This window comes from Chamaea fasciata, unplaced genomic scaffold (genome assembly GCF_029207755.1).
Source record: "Chamaea fasciata isolate MVZ Bird 193981 ecotype frontalis unplaced genomic scaffold, bChaFas1.0.hap1 SCAF_10, whole genome shotgun sequence".
Taxonomy (NCBI): Eukaryota; Metazoa; Chordata; class Aves; order Passeriformes; family Sylviidae; genus Chamaea; species Chamaea fasciata.
The window spans coordinates 6,539,576-6,553,080 of record NW_027094095.1 but is presented as its reverse complement, the minus strand read 5'-3'; positions in this window follow the sequence as shown (position 1 = coordinate 6,553,080).

Genomic DNA, 13,505 nt, shown 5'->3' with positions numbered 1-13,505 from the left:
GTGTTTTAACTCGGGTGAAATTTTTTTTAGAAGTCTGATTTGAATGCCAAATTTGCATATTTATCCAGAAAACATAGGGAGCGCTTAATTGCCTGTGTCCAGAGTTCATATTTCGCTTGGGAAACAATGCTTCACATATTCATGAGTTTCATTTCTAGCTACCGTTTGCACCCATAAATTGACCTGCATATCTAAACAAGCCCTGCATTTGCTCATTATAGAAACAAAGGTGCCATCTTTCAAATTATGCTTTAGAATCATACCAGAGACACTTGGTCACAGAGGAGATGCTTCTACTCCACTGGCGCAGTGGGTCTGGCTGAGGTGGGTTCATGCTCCCAGGGCAGCCCCCAGTGCTGTGCTTTGCCCTGGGAGCTGTAGAGGTGCAGGTAACTGCCACTGCAGGACATGAAAGAAAGACTCCAAATATTTCAGAAGGCAAAGAGCTCAGAAAAAGAGGGCTTTATTTTTCAATTCATACTGCCTTTTATAAGGTGTTCCGATACAGATTTAACGTGATTGGTGAATAGGAACGACACCTCTTTAGTCCCATTGGTTAAACTAGAGAAACAGCAACACTTCACCTGGAGAAAGATTGTCTTGAGAAAGGAGAGTTGTTTGCCAAGATTGTTTTGAGAAGAAGCTTTCCTGAGAAATTTTCCCTTGGGAAAAAGTTAGCAGCTGCCAGCAGGCTAAAATCGCTCAGGCCCGCAGGTAACACCCCAGTTTAGGCTGCTGCTGGGCAGAGCTGGCACAGCCTCAGCTCTGTCTCTCACTATTCCCTGCCATCGAGGGCACAGCTGGGCCAGCTGCCTCGAACTGACCAAAGGGATATTCCACACCACATGACATCAGCTCAGAGATAAAAGCCAAGTGCGGGTGGAGCACTGGGGAGGAGGATGTGTTATTTACAACCTTTGCCTTCCAGAGCTGTTGGATCTAATCGCCAATAACGGGACGGGGTAACCGAGAGGCATGAGTTTTTTTGTTTCATTATCAGTCTCAGCTAAGGTAGAGACATAAAAGATGGTAAAACTCACACCATAACAACAGAAGCTAAAGTTCTCTTTGGTACAAGGCTTTTTAATAGTTTTTTAGCCAATAGGCCAATACTAAAAGCTTACAAGCATCTACTCAAGCTGATAAAAAAACACTACACATACACCTTACAGCATACAGTACTTGCCTGTTCTATATTTTTTGTAGCTCAGAAACTTTTTATGCTCTCAGTATTTTAAGGCCTAAAATTCAAGTCTGTTTCAAACTTCTATCTATGTAAGCTTATTGCAATGCTGTGAAAGTCCTCTGCTTTTTAGTTCCCACACAGAGCCACAGCTCCACGTGCTGGAGTCCTGTTTCCTAGGAGGAGGCTGGACCCTGCTAGCTGATGGGAAGCAGAGAATAAAATCTTCAGGTTTCTCTTTGCTTGAGAGCACTCCTAATTTTAGTGAACTGCCTTATCTCAACCTGTGAGTTGTTTTCCATCTTATTTTCTCTCCACTGTCCAGCTGGGAGGAGTGGGCAGAGCAGCTTGGTGGGCACTTTGTATTAACAGAGATATGATTCACTTGAATAAAATTATGCCCACTTTGGTTTTCCTCACTTGCGGAGAAGATTATTTTTAGGATCTCCCAACATTTCACCTACAGAAGATGAACCAGTACTGTAGAATTTATTTCTTTTCCCAAAAATCAAAGAAATAAAACATGTTTGCTTATTCACTTGCCCTGTCCTTCAGCAGCAGGGGACAAACTCAAAGGCTGGGGTTTTTTTCAGGCTCTTTTTGTCATTGAAGCACCAGTTTTCCTAGGCAGAATAACCTTTTTGAAGAGGTGCTATTTCTCTACCGCTTTCAGAAGGTGTTAATTGCAAGACCTGTAAGCTGAACTCAGTAGACACAGCCAGACACATCTTAGAGGGACACAATAGCACCTGAGACGTGGAGGCATGAACTTCTCCAGGGCCTGCCAACTTACTGACCCCTACTCTTGAAAGATTTAAGGCTCTTCTGTTGAATCTTCACAGCTGCTGTCACCTGTGCCAGGTAGAGGGAGCAGAAGTTCTCTGCTTGCACTGCAAATACACACAGCAGCTTGCAGGAATAACTGTGTCTGCGGAAGAATTTCTCTGAGGGATTTCATGGCTGTCCTGCGACAGGCTTTGTTAATAGTTGTTAATTCTTAAGGCACATAAGGCAAATGATGACTGCCATCACACAGTGCTAGAAGTAAAATCAGGTGACTTTAAAGTGTACCCAGCCTTGACATTAAAAACTGAAAAGGTCAACAGAAAATGAATTGTCTTCAAATCCATGGGACAATGACAGCAGCAATGTGCTGCAATGCCTTACTGACCCCATTGCTATTTTTTTCAGTTCTGGCATATCTTGGCCATGCTTTGATGACCAATGGCCATGTTTTGATAACCAATAGCCATGCAGGCAAAAAATAAGGGTTTGCCATTTTTAAAATATCCTCTGATGCATTCAGGTATCTCTTCTTGCTAACTGGACTTTAGAAAATCAAAACAGGCTCTGTTAATTTCAAGAAATATTTGTAGAGAGAAAGGTGAAGGAGGAGATGCATTTTAAATCATGTTGAAGTGTTGCGGTGGAGATTCCTGTGCATCAAATAGCTGTTTTTCTTAAGAAAAATTTATTCAGCTGGTGTAGTATCCCAGTAGGAGAAGGCCTGCCCTGTGAAAGGAGTATAATCTATATTTTCAGTAGCTGATATGATGGCTACAGCATGGAAGGCCTCCCTGCCACAAGCACTGACTTTACAAGCAGTGTGAGAATCACTGACCTCTGCAGATTTGTAGAGCAATTGAGGTGTAATTGTAGTGTGCTTTTGTTTAAATAAAGGAGTCATCTTCTGTTGGGTTTTAGCCCCACCTGACCTTTAGTGCTGGCCCACAGAAAAAAATCCTCCCAGTTGGTGCCGTGTTATTTCTGTGTAGTCAGAAAAGAGTCCCTTCCAGACTAGGTGAGGATTTAACACAAAAAATCTCTTCCTACAGAGTTGGGCTCTGAAATGCATTTGAATTAATGGTGTAGGACAGAAAAAAACCCTGAAATTATTAGAAGACCTCTCAATGAATTTTCTGTGGCACATGTGAAAGAACAAGACTCACATTCAGAAAAAAAGAGTTTGGAAGGGTGATGGAGCCAGGTGAAGTTCAGCTGATGCTTTGCAGTGTCAAGGAATTGCGCAATAGAAAATAGAGTTCTACAAAGTGGCTCTGCTGTGAAGAAAAACTTGTAGAGAATGTGATTTGCATTTGGAAAATAGATTATTTTACAGATATTGGTTCCATTTGATAGTCATTCCCTGAATAACATCTGCTGCATTATCTCAATAAATCTGGTTATCTCCCACAGAAATGAGCTGAGCAAAAGATCTGTAGTAAGTTTTGAAAATAACCTTTGTTATTATGTGTCATTAACTCATAAGAATCAAACTACATGGCCCCTAATGATAGTGAACAAGAAAAATACAGCTTCTTGCACATTGTGTTCCATGCATTTCCAGTCTCTAGCCTGCACTTAAAATGCAGCAGTCCTACAAGCATTTCTCATTTGCCTAGGCTATGGAGTTAATGAGATAGAGAAAGCATGGAGAATTTGAATGGATGAACTCCATTTACTTAATTTCCAACTCAAACATAACAATATGAAAAATAAGTGCCATATGAATAAAACTGTGTATCCTTTTTTTTTTGGCTTTTCACAGTTCCTGGCCTGCAGCAGCCTGGGCTGAGTCATTATGGCACACAACAGGTATGTGTCTTGTCAGCAGCAGCCATCAGCCTTTTGACATTTCTGCTGCCTTCCAGCTGCTGGGGCCTGAGAGCAGGAAGATACCAGCTTCTCTTCCCAGTCACAAAGGAAAGGTGAAAAAAAAATGCCTCTCCCATCATTTCTTTGATTAAGCTGTCCATTTGTTAGAGGCCACATGGATTTTGCGAAGCACTCTGGCTTGTAAGCACACATTTAGAACTTCAGCAGATGAGGATGGCTTCATCATGTTTTGCTGAATCACATGCCAGCGGGAATTTATATTTCTGAAGTGTTGCAAAATGCCTTTACCAGAGAGCCACATTTCAGCTGCATTTCTTCAAATGAGATTGGAGAGAAAGCAAATGAAATCTCAGTACCTGGTTCAAAAAAGACAAACGTTCAATTTCGAGTTAGCTGTCTTGATTTCCCTCAACCCTAGAAATAACCTTTACTTTTTGGCATAGCTCTAACACAGCAGAACACTGTCTTGTTCCTATTTGGACATTAAGGAACCAGACATCCATTCTGTTGCTTGGTTTGTTTTTCAGATAAAGACATGAAAAGTAACACTGCCAAAATGAATTAACATGGGACAATCTCAATATCCCCATTAGTTGTGCACTTTAAATGACAGAGTAAAAAAAAAAAAAAACCCTACAGAATAACAACAAAACACTGAGGAAACATTCTCACTGAACACTATCTGGACTGTCTAGAGGAAATGGAAAGTGGTCTCAACCTGGAAGTTATTGAGCAATTAATTGTCAGTGTATAATTGGCATTGTGCACAAATGGTATTGTGAGCATATATGTTGGCAATTGCTCTTTTTAGACAATTGAGCACTGTTAGAGTCTGAATTGAGTTTGGAGCTACAAGATGGTATGTGTATTAATCCAAATGTAGTTGGTATGGTTTAACTGGTCTGTACCCTATAACTTTACCTGAGAATTAGTGCTCCAATCATTTTCTACTCTTTAAAAATAACCATAGTGTGATTCTTTTCCCAAATTCAATAGTCAGCGCTATTGTGTTTTTAATGCAAAGACTTGCACAAATAGCAAAAAAAAAAAAAAGTTGTTACATGTAAATGAAAAAAAAAAAACATTTGCAGTTTCTCTGGTTTGTGAATTAGTAAAAAAACCCCATTTTTTTTGTATAATTAAAATAAGAAAACCAAAGGCAAAGATATTCATCTTGTTCTACAACAACAACAACAGAATTCTCAGAAATGAATTTTCCTTCCACAGCAGGAGGAAAAAATCAGCAAAGTATATAAAAAAAAACCTCTACTGCCATACCTTCAAAACAATTCACTAGCAAAAGTAGACATCACCAACTTCCCAAAGGAGCCACTGCTCATGGCCTGCCTTGGCATCAGTCTGATAGTGGGAAGTGGTCAGGGATTGCCTTGGCATCAGCTGGGGGCTTTGGTTTAGCTTTACTGTTATTGTTTTGGGGTGGGTTTTTACAATCATTAAACTCTTTTTGTCTCAACCCATGAGTTTTTCTCACTTTTGCCTTTCCTGTTCTCCTCTCCCATCCTGCTTTGGGGTGGGGAGGGAGGGGAGGAGGAGTGAAGAAGCAGCTGGCTGAGCTGTAAACCCAGTTAGTTAACTCTCCACAGGCTCCAGGACCAGGTTTGGAGATGGGGAAGTTGTTCTGCCTTAGCATTTGTGGAGTTTTTGGTACAGAACTTTCTTGTCTGTAAAATACTGCATCTCCACGCAGCTTTCCTTGTTCACTAATCTCAATGTCTGTAAAATAAATAGTTTTCCATGTTCCTAATATATGTAGTAAAGGATAGCAAATAAGAACAAACCCTTAGGAAGGTGGGAGTACATCCTCACACAAAAAGTACTGATATTATTAAGCTGAGGTTTGCTGCAGTGTTTCATTCTCTGAGTAGCTGTCGATCGCCACCACATTTCTCTGCTTGGTGAGTTCTGGTTTTTAGTGTTAGTCCTTTCCTTTGGGCATTTATTTCCTTGATAACTGAGCACAGTTTGTACGACTCCTGCTACTCTGCCTGTGGCTGAACACACACAAAAATGGCAGAAAATCACAGAAATCACAGAAAAATCTCAGAAATTTCTTTCACAGACACAGGGAGGCTCAGCTGCACTCATTTGCTGCAGTTTTGCTGAGAAGTCTGTGTGGGGCCAGCGAGCTGAGGAGGGGTCAGCAGAGCAGCTGCAGGAGATGGGTAACAACATTTATCAATATTTAATGAGCTCAGTGGAGCTTAATTCCGAAGTTATGCAGGTGGAGGTTTATTTGGGAAGCTAAAAAGCCTTTAGCACCTTAGCAAGGGGCTGTGGAACCCCAAGCCTGAGCTGTGCAGTGTGGATGTTGCTGCGCAGCACTCAGCTCGCTCTGGATGGCTGTGGGTTCATCACCCGTTTGGGCACACAATTTATAAGGATCACTGGAGGATCTTACCGCTGCTTTAATCCTCCACCACACTGCCTGCTGTTTTACCTTGTGCTCTGACCCTACTGAGGCAGGAATTTTTTTGGTTATGGAGTTCTGGCTCATTATAAGTTTGCTCACACAGCCCCTGTAGAGCTCCACTGCTGCCTTGGAGCATCATGAGGGCACAGCAGGACAGGAGATCCTGCTGGTCCACGGAATGCCATCACATAGTCATCACTTCCACCTGCACAGTCACGTGTCTGTAACTAAGACATTACTTCATGTTTTCTATTAAAAAAAACATAAATCTTTAAGATGGATGAAAATCCAAGATGATAAGGAAATACTTATTTTTCACAATATTGGCAAAACTAGATTGTAAAATTGTTCCTGATTTGATTGCAAGTTAGAAGTAATTTGAAATATACACATATTTATTCAGAACATTAACTAATAGTCTCAGCTGCCAATGTATATTTGAGTTTCTGAATATTTCTTTTATAGAATCACATTCGGTAGACAGGCACCTGTTGCTGAATCAGATCCTCTGAACTGGGCCTTGCAGATTGTTTAATTAAGCCTGATAACCAGAAATTTAACTCTAGGTTCGAAAAAAATTCCTTCTTTTCATGTTCAATTGGCCAATGTCTGCCAGATTTTACCAGGTACTTCACTGCCAACTTGAAATCAACTTCAATTGTAAATACATTCGAGGATTTAATTTTAACTGTACTTAAGATAAACCTGCTATTAAACAGAAAAAAGGGGGGGGAAAAAAAAAGACACAACCAAGACTCAAATCTTCCACTTCTTCCAAACTGCAGAATTCTTAAAATAAAAAGTCCCCTTCACTTTTAGAAGCCTGTGAAGAAATGAACTGAGCAATACGGGCTGACAGCCACCAGACACTAGGGTGTTGTGGTTTTTTTTAATGTTAACTATTTCTATAGAAATACAGGATAAATATCTTCAAGACTTTTTTTTTTTTTCCATTCAGAATTACTTTTTGTTTGCAGGTAGATGATTTGTGTTCTGCAAGGTACCACACACGACAGTTAATAAAAAGTATTTAACTGGCCTGGTTTCAGCTGGGATAGAGTTAATTTTCCTTTTAGTAGCTGGTACAGCGCTGTGTTTTGTTTTTAAAGTGAGTACAATGTGAATCCCACACTTGAGGGTTTGGCTGTTGCTCAGCAACCCTTACCCTAAGTCAAGGGTTTTCCTTATATTATTATTTAGTTTATTTCAGTTATTAAACTGTTCTTATCTCAACCCATGGGTTTTACCTTTCTCCAACTCCTCTCCCTGTGCCACTGGAGGGGTTGGGGAATGAGTGAGCAGCTGAGTGATTCTTACTTGCTGGCTGAGGCTAAGCCACAACACTGATAAATAAAGTAATGTTTTATGCTTGTCATGGGTAATTGTGGTGCACTTTACAGTGGATTAGTCAATTTCTCTTCCTGTAGGGCTGTAAAGTTGGCAAGTGGCAGAGAAGAACTCTTCTGCATAGCCTGCCAGTGAGTCTTACTGTTTATAATAGTACTGGGAGTATTTTCCATTTGCAAATCAGCAACTGGAACAATGAAGTAATTTTAAGTTATGCTGTTTCTGAATGTGCTTATTGCACAGTGATTACTGCATCATCACCTGCAACATCTTGCAGTGCTGGAAAATGAAAATCATTATCCTAACAAGTTTTCTACAGGATTTTTCATTCAAGTTAGCTAAAGGACACATGGATTGATTCTGCTAGCTTCTCCATGAAAATCTACATCCAAAATTCTTCTCATCCTACTCAAAGATGGTCCATTTTAAAGATTCCTCTCCCAAATGGTGATGTCTCTGGCCTGCATAAAACCCAGTCTTATTGCGTCACAGAAAACTTCCTGGAGACAAGCTCTCCCTCTTCTCAACAAATATTAAAAATAATCTGTAAGAAGCTAGAGAAAAAATTTCTCTAAAATATTTTTTGGCACTCCATCATCATAAAGGTAAGATCTCTACCTACATTCACAGTGACCTAACCCTTCAGCACTGCAGCTGGCAGTAACTATACACAAGTCACACAGAAATTGCTCCATGTGCCGCCTGTCCCAGAAATAATTTATACCAGTGGTAAACTGGCTTTGGCCAGCTGCCATATGCTTACCCTGCCACTTCCACTCACAGAATCACAGAATATCCTGAGTGGGAAGGGACCCACCAGGATCATCCAGTCCAAGCTCTGTCCCTGCCCAGACATCCCAACAATCCCACCTGTGCACCCCTGGGAGCGTTGTCCAAACACTCCTGCAGCTCTGGCAGCCTTGGGGCCGTGCCCATTCCCTGGGGAGCCTGGGCAGTGCCCAGCACCCTCTGGGGAAGAACCTTTCCTTGATCTCCAGCCTGACCCTGCCCTGACACAGCTCCAGGCATTCCCTGGGTCCTGCCACTGTCACCGAGAGCAAAGAGCAGAGCTGCATTGGTACTGCTCCTCAGAAGGGACATCCCCTCAACAGGACAGGCAGATTTGTTGCAGCGGCCCTCCTGATTACGTTCATGGTGTTCTTCAAGAAATGTTTTCTCAATGCACTGTGTATGTAAGAATCTTATATAGACAGAAAGGGTTGCTCCATGCTTATCTGCTTGGTTCTATCAAGCGTTGGACTGAGTTTATATAATATGCAAACCTTTAGGGAGAAAAATTTGTGAGACAAATAGTCATGACTTTGCCCTTAACCCTTCTTTTGTTTGGGTTTGGGGTTTTTTGTTGGTTTGGGGGTTCTTTTTTACAATGATTAGCTCAAACATGAGTTAGGAAGCAGCCTCTCTGGAACACACTTTGGTCTATTAGAATCACCATTTAAATGATATTCCACATAATGATATGACTGATGATTATTATGTCTTCTTTATCCGTGTTTTTGGATCCACCATTTTCACAGCCAAGTATTTGACTTTTCATGACTGTGTGACCCACAACTTTTATCCAGAGTTTCCTTGGACTCACAGCACACTATTATATTAAGCTTTTCTAACTCAGAATATCTGATGCTGTCAGAGGCCAGTGTTGCAGGTCATGACAATGACATTAAATAATAGGATGATGTTCAGCAGGTGTGCAAGCCAATGGAATATGTCAGGAACACATGTATGAGGGGATCCTCAGCAGTGTTTGTGGTGGCTTCCTGGACTGTAGGAAATAAGGCTGATGGAATTTGCACTCACCTGGTTCAGACCTGGGTCAATTATATCCATGTTCCTTCTGGTAGAATGTAGCAAAATTGTTCCCTCTGCAAGGAGCGGGTGAAGAAGAGCAGGCAGGGAGCAGCAAGGGAGCATTGGCTATCAGGAGCCTGAGACTCCAGGAAACAAGCAAGCAACAGACCAGAAGGACAGGAGCTGCAGTGATGCTCATCATTTTAATTGCACTCCCTGTACTTTTTTTTTTTATAAATGTGTTTTCCAAAGTCTTTTCCTTCTTTTTAAGCAGTAATGTCATCTTTCTAAATGTAGAGATGTTTTCTGGAAGCTACGGAAATATTTTAATCCCTTCTCATTTCCATCCAGAAAGGGTTTTATCCTTAGGGAGAAACATATACCCCTGCTGTCCCCATTTCCTTCAATTTTTTGGTTTTGTTGGAGTTTCCTAGTCCAGTGTTTAGAACACCTGATGGAGCCTATATCTTGCTTTGCACTGGACTTCAAAAAGGCCTTGCTTGTAACATAAATATAATTTTCAAATTGGTTGATTTGATAAATTTCAATTTTAAAGGCTTTTTTCCCCTCTTCTCTCTATGGGCATAACTTGACAAATAATACCTATAAGTAATCTTGTAGTTTTCCCTGTCTTACACTATGAGAACCATCTGCCTACCTTGAATAAGCTTAAGCTAATTTTCCCCATGGTTCTTGTCCAAGCATTTCTGACATGAGATCCATCCAGATTAGATGCTTTAGGAGTAAATGGAGCAGCAGAGTAGAAGCTGAGGTTTGTTGTGGTGAGCCAGTTGTACAGAAAATATTTATAAAATAAGAGAAATAAATGAGGCACAAACAATAATAGTTTCATAGCGATGGATGTCTTGTCTCATCTTCAGCAAAGGTGTAACTACCCAGATTTCTCTGCTGATCTGACATATTTGTGTGTTTTTCCAAATCAGTACATGCCTGTTAACATCCATTTCAACAGAATAAGAGCAGAATAAATTCATTTATCTTAAAGTTCTTCAAAGAAAAATTTAGAAACATAAGAGATACAGATTTTCCTTGGCACTACAGTTATATTTTTGACACACACTGCTGTGTACGACCCCCAGCTCTCCTTTCATGGTGGTTGCTTTAGCATTAATAGGGGCTCTTCATGGTAAAAAGCTCCAATATATTTGTCATGACCTTACAGTGGCGAAAAAGAACACAGCTACTACCAGGGAGACCTTTTAAATCAGTGCAAAGTCACATAAACTCACATCTCTGCCATCAATCGTTCCACAGGAAAAACAGCTGCCTATTTATTTTAAACCCTTAACTTATTAAAAAAAATTATAAAGAGTCCACATTGTCATGAACTCCAAATTCTAATGAAGAGTTTGATAAGGAACATAGGTAAACAGATTCACTATTAGATATTAACTTTAGGACCATGCAGTAACTGGTAAAGGGTTTGAAAATTAATATGTAGCACATACATACTAAAGGAATTGTAGAAAAAGAAAAGAAAAAAGGAGTTGGAAAAGCATAGCAATCAAACTCACTATATCTGTAATCTGTGTACTTACACGCACTATTTTATACATTCAGCTATCTCAAAAAATTAAGAGATTGTTGCAGAAATTTGTCATTTCAGCTGACAGATCCAGCAGCTCGTAAAATTCATCCATGAAGAGGGAAGAAAACAAGAGAGCCACAGTTAAAAATAGAAAGCCTTTGAAATAAACGTCTTATCTCCACCCTCAGCAAAAATAGTTGAGGATTTTTCTGCTGACCACAGGTTGATAAAATTGTAGTGGATAAAATCCCGCATTGGTGTTGTATCAGAATAATTGATTTTGTCAGAGGTAGATGGATTAAAGCAACTAAGCACCTGGCCCACTTTAGGCACTGAAATTAAAATCTTGAAAAACACACTAATTTAAATTCACCAAAATGTTTAGATTAGCACATGATCATTGTGCTGAGCACGACAGGAAAGAGAAATCAACTTCTCGTAGGAAAGTTATACACTGAAACTTGACAGACCTATTTACCAGTTGGTCACTCAAGGTATATGGTTTTTACAATTACTAGTAAAACAACCCCTAAAACTATTATTAGTGAAAGTCTCGGGCAGACTCCAAGACTGAGAACATATCCTTCACCACAGTCATCAGAATATTGCCAGGAAATGTGTAAGGGTGGTGATTGCACATGGTTAATCCCCCCTTCCCAAAACCTTGAAGAAGACCAAAGCTGCCAGCCTTGGGATTCAGAGGAACATTGGGAGGGGTAGGCCTAGTGCTAAAGAAAACAGGAGATACTAGAATGTCCTTTTCAGTATAATAATTTCCACTGTATTACTAATGAAGGTTTTCTGCAGCAAGCACAGAACTTGAGCTATTACACAGTTCAAAGATTAATGTGACTAAACCCAGAAGTCATTGTCGGGTCTTTATGTGTGCAACAGTTTTTTGGCAGGGTTTCATGAGTTTGGCAAATTGTGGGATTGTACCTTTTACTGTTACAATGCTAAATAAGTAACACAATGCTTAACACCACAGGATTAACCTCTTGCTTTTAGGCGAAGTGCCTTCTAACTACAACTGTAGCCATCTTCCCAGATTTATGACACTCTGAAGTGCAGCAGCCTTTCAGGATGGTCCGTGACAGAGCTGTGGTTGTATGGCAAAATAAACAAGAACTACCTGCTCACCTTTTTTATTAAAACAGCATTTTTACAGCGGTGGCTGAGAACACTACATCTTGCAGTAGTGCTGCTGTAAGGCTCTAGGTCACTGCTGCAGAACAGTTGCATTTTTATAAGTTGATGGAAAGATTAGGTGTCAAATTTAATAAAGCCTTTGGCTCTTTTTCTATTATTCTATGCCATGGATCCTCTCTCTGCTTTGAAGGAGTATATTCTTTCATTTGGTGGTGGCAATAATTCAAATATATAAACTACCACCTATCATTTAATATAATTTGCATTGACTGGCAGGTTTAAAGCTAACCTGTATTAATGAATTTTTGCATATGTGATACAGACAGACTAGGGCAAAAATCTTCTTAGTAAAGTATAGGAAATGCTGCATTTGAATGAACAAAAGTTTCATTTCTTCTGCTCTGGAAGATTCTAAAAATTGGGTATGACTGCACATTTAAAGAAAACAAATCAAATATTCTTATTAATAATGAAAAGTTGTTATTAAGCTGACTAGCCAGAGCCTGTACAGGGTCTCTGAGAGCAGTCTCTTCCCTTGGTTTACACAAGCCAAGATTTGATTACATTCAAGTTGAGCTGCACAGGAATCCTGTGTCATGATGGTGATGCTGGCTCCTATATAATGCTTATTTATTCAAGAGTAAAATACCTTACTGAGAATGTACTGCCTCTGACTAAATTACCAGGGAGAATGATCTGGGAGATGTTTCTGCATGGCTTTATGATCTGAGAATAATTAATTAGTCGGCAGCCGGAGAGTCACCAGGGCTGTATGAATTATATCAAAAAATTTCTTTAAGATTTGGAAGGAAACACGATAACACACTGAAAAACCCTCCAGAAGAGGTAACACTTCAGCCTAGCAGGGTGTAGGTGCTGCTCTGAACCTTTCAGCAGAGCCATGTTTCAGGACTAAAACACTGCAGTAGGCCTAGTGAAAGGACAAAGAGCCTAAAGGTAAGAAACAAGTGGAAAATTGAAAGATAACACTCTCCGGGTAGAACAATAGAACAGTGTTGAGGGTCTGAACAGCTGGTTGGAAGAAAATCTGGCAGAAAAACATCTAATGGGAGGACAAGGCACAAGTGAAAATGCTCCAGCCTCTTGAGCATCTCTACAACTGTTTGGAAAATAAGCGGAATAAGATAAAAGTTTACAGTTCTTGCTAAATAATTGCTTGTTAAAATTGAAAATATCGACTTTCTATATTTCAAAACTTCTAGGATAAATATGACCTGCTCAAAGAGGGAATCATGCTCACCCCTTGGGGTCCCTGTATTTCTCTTCAGTGACCTCTTTCACTTTCCTGAGATTCTTTTAAGGAATCAAAGGAAATTACTCAGTTTCTCATGAAACATAAGAGACACGGTATTTTTGTTTCCTGGCAAAACATTGAATAATACATTGAGCTTATAAAA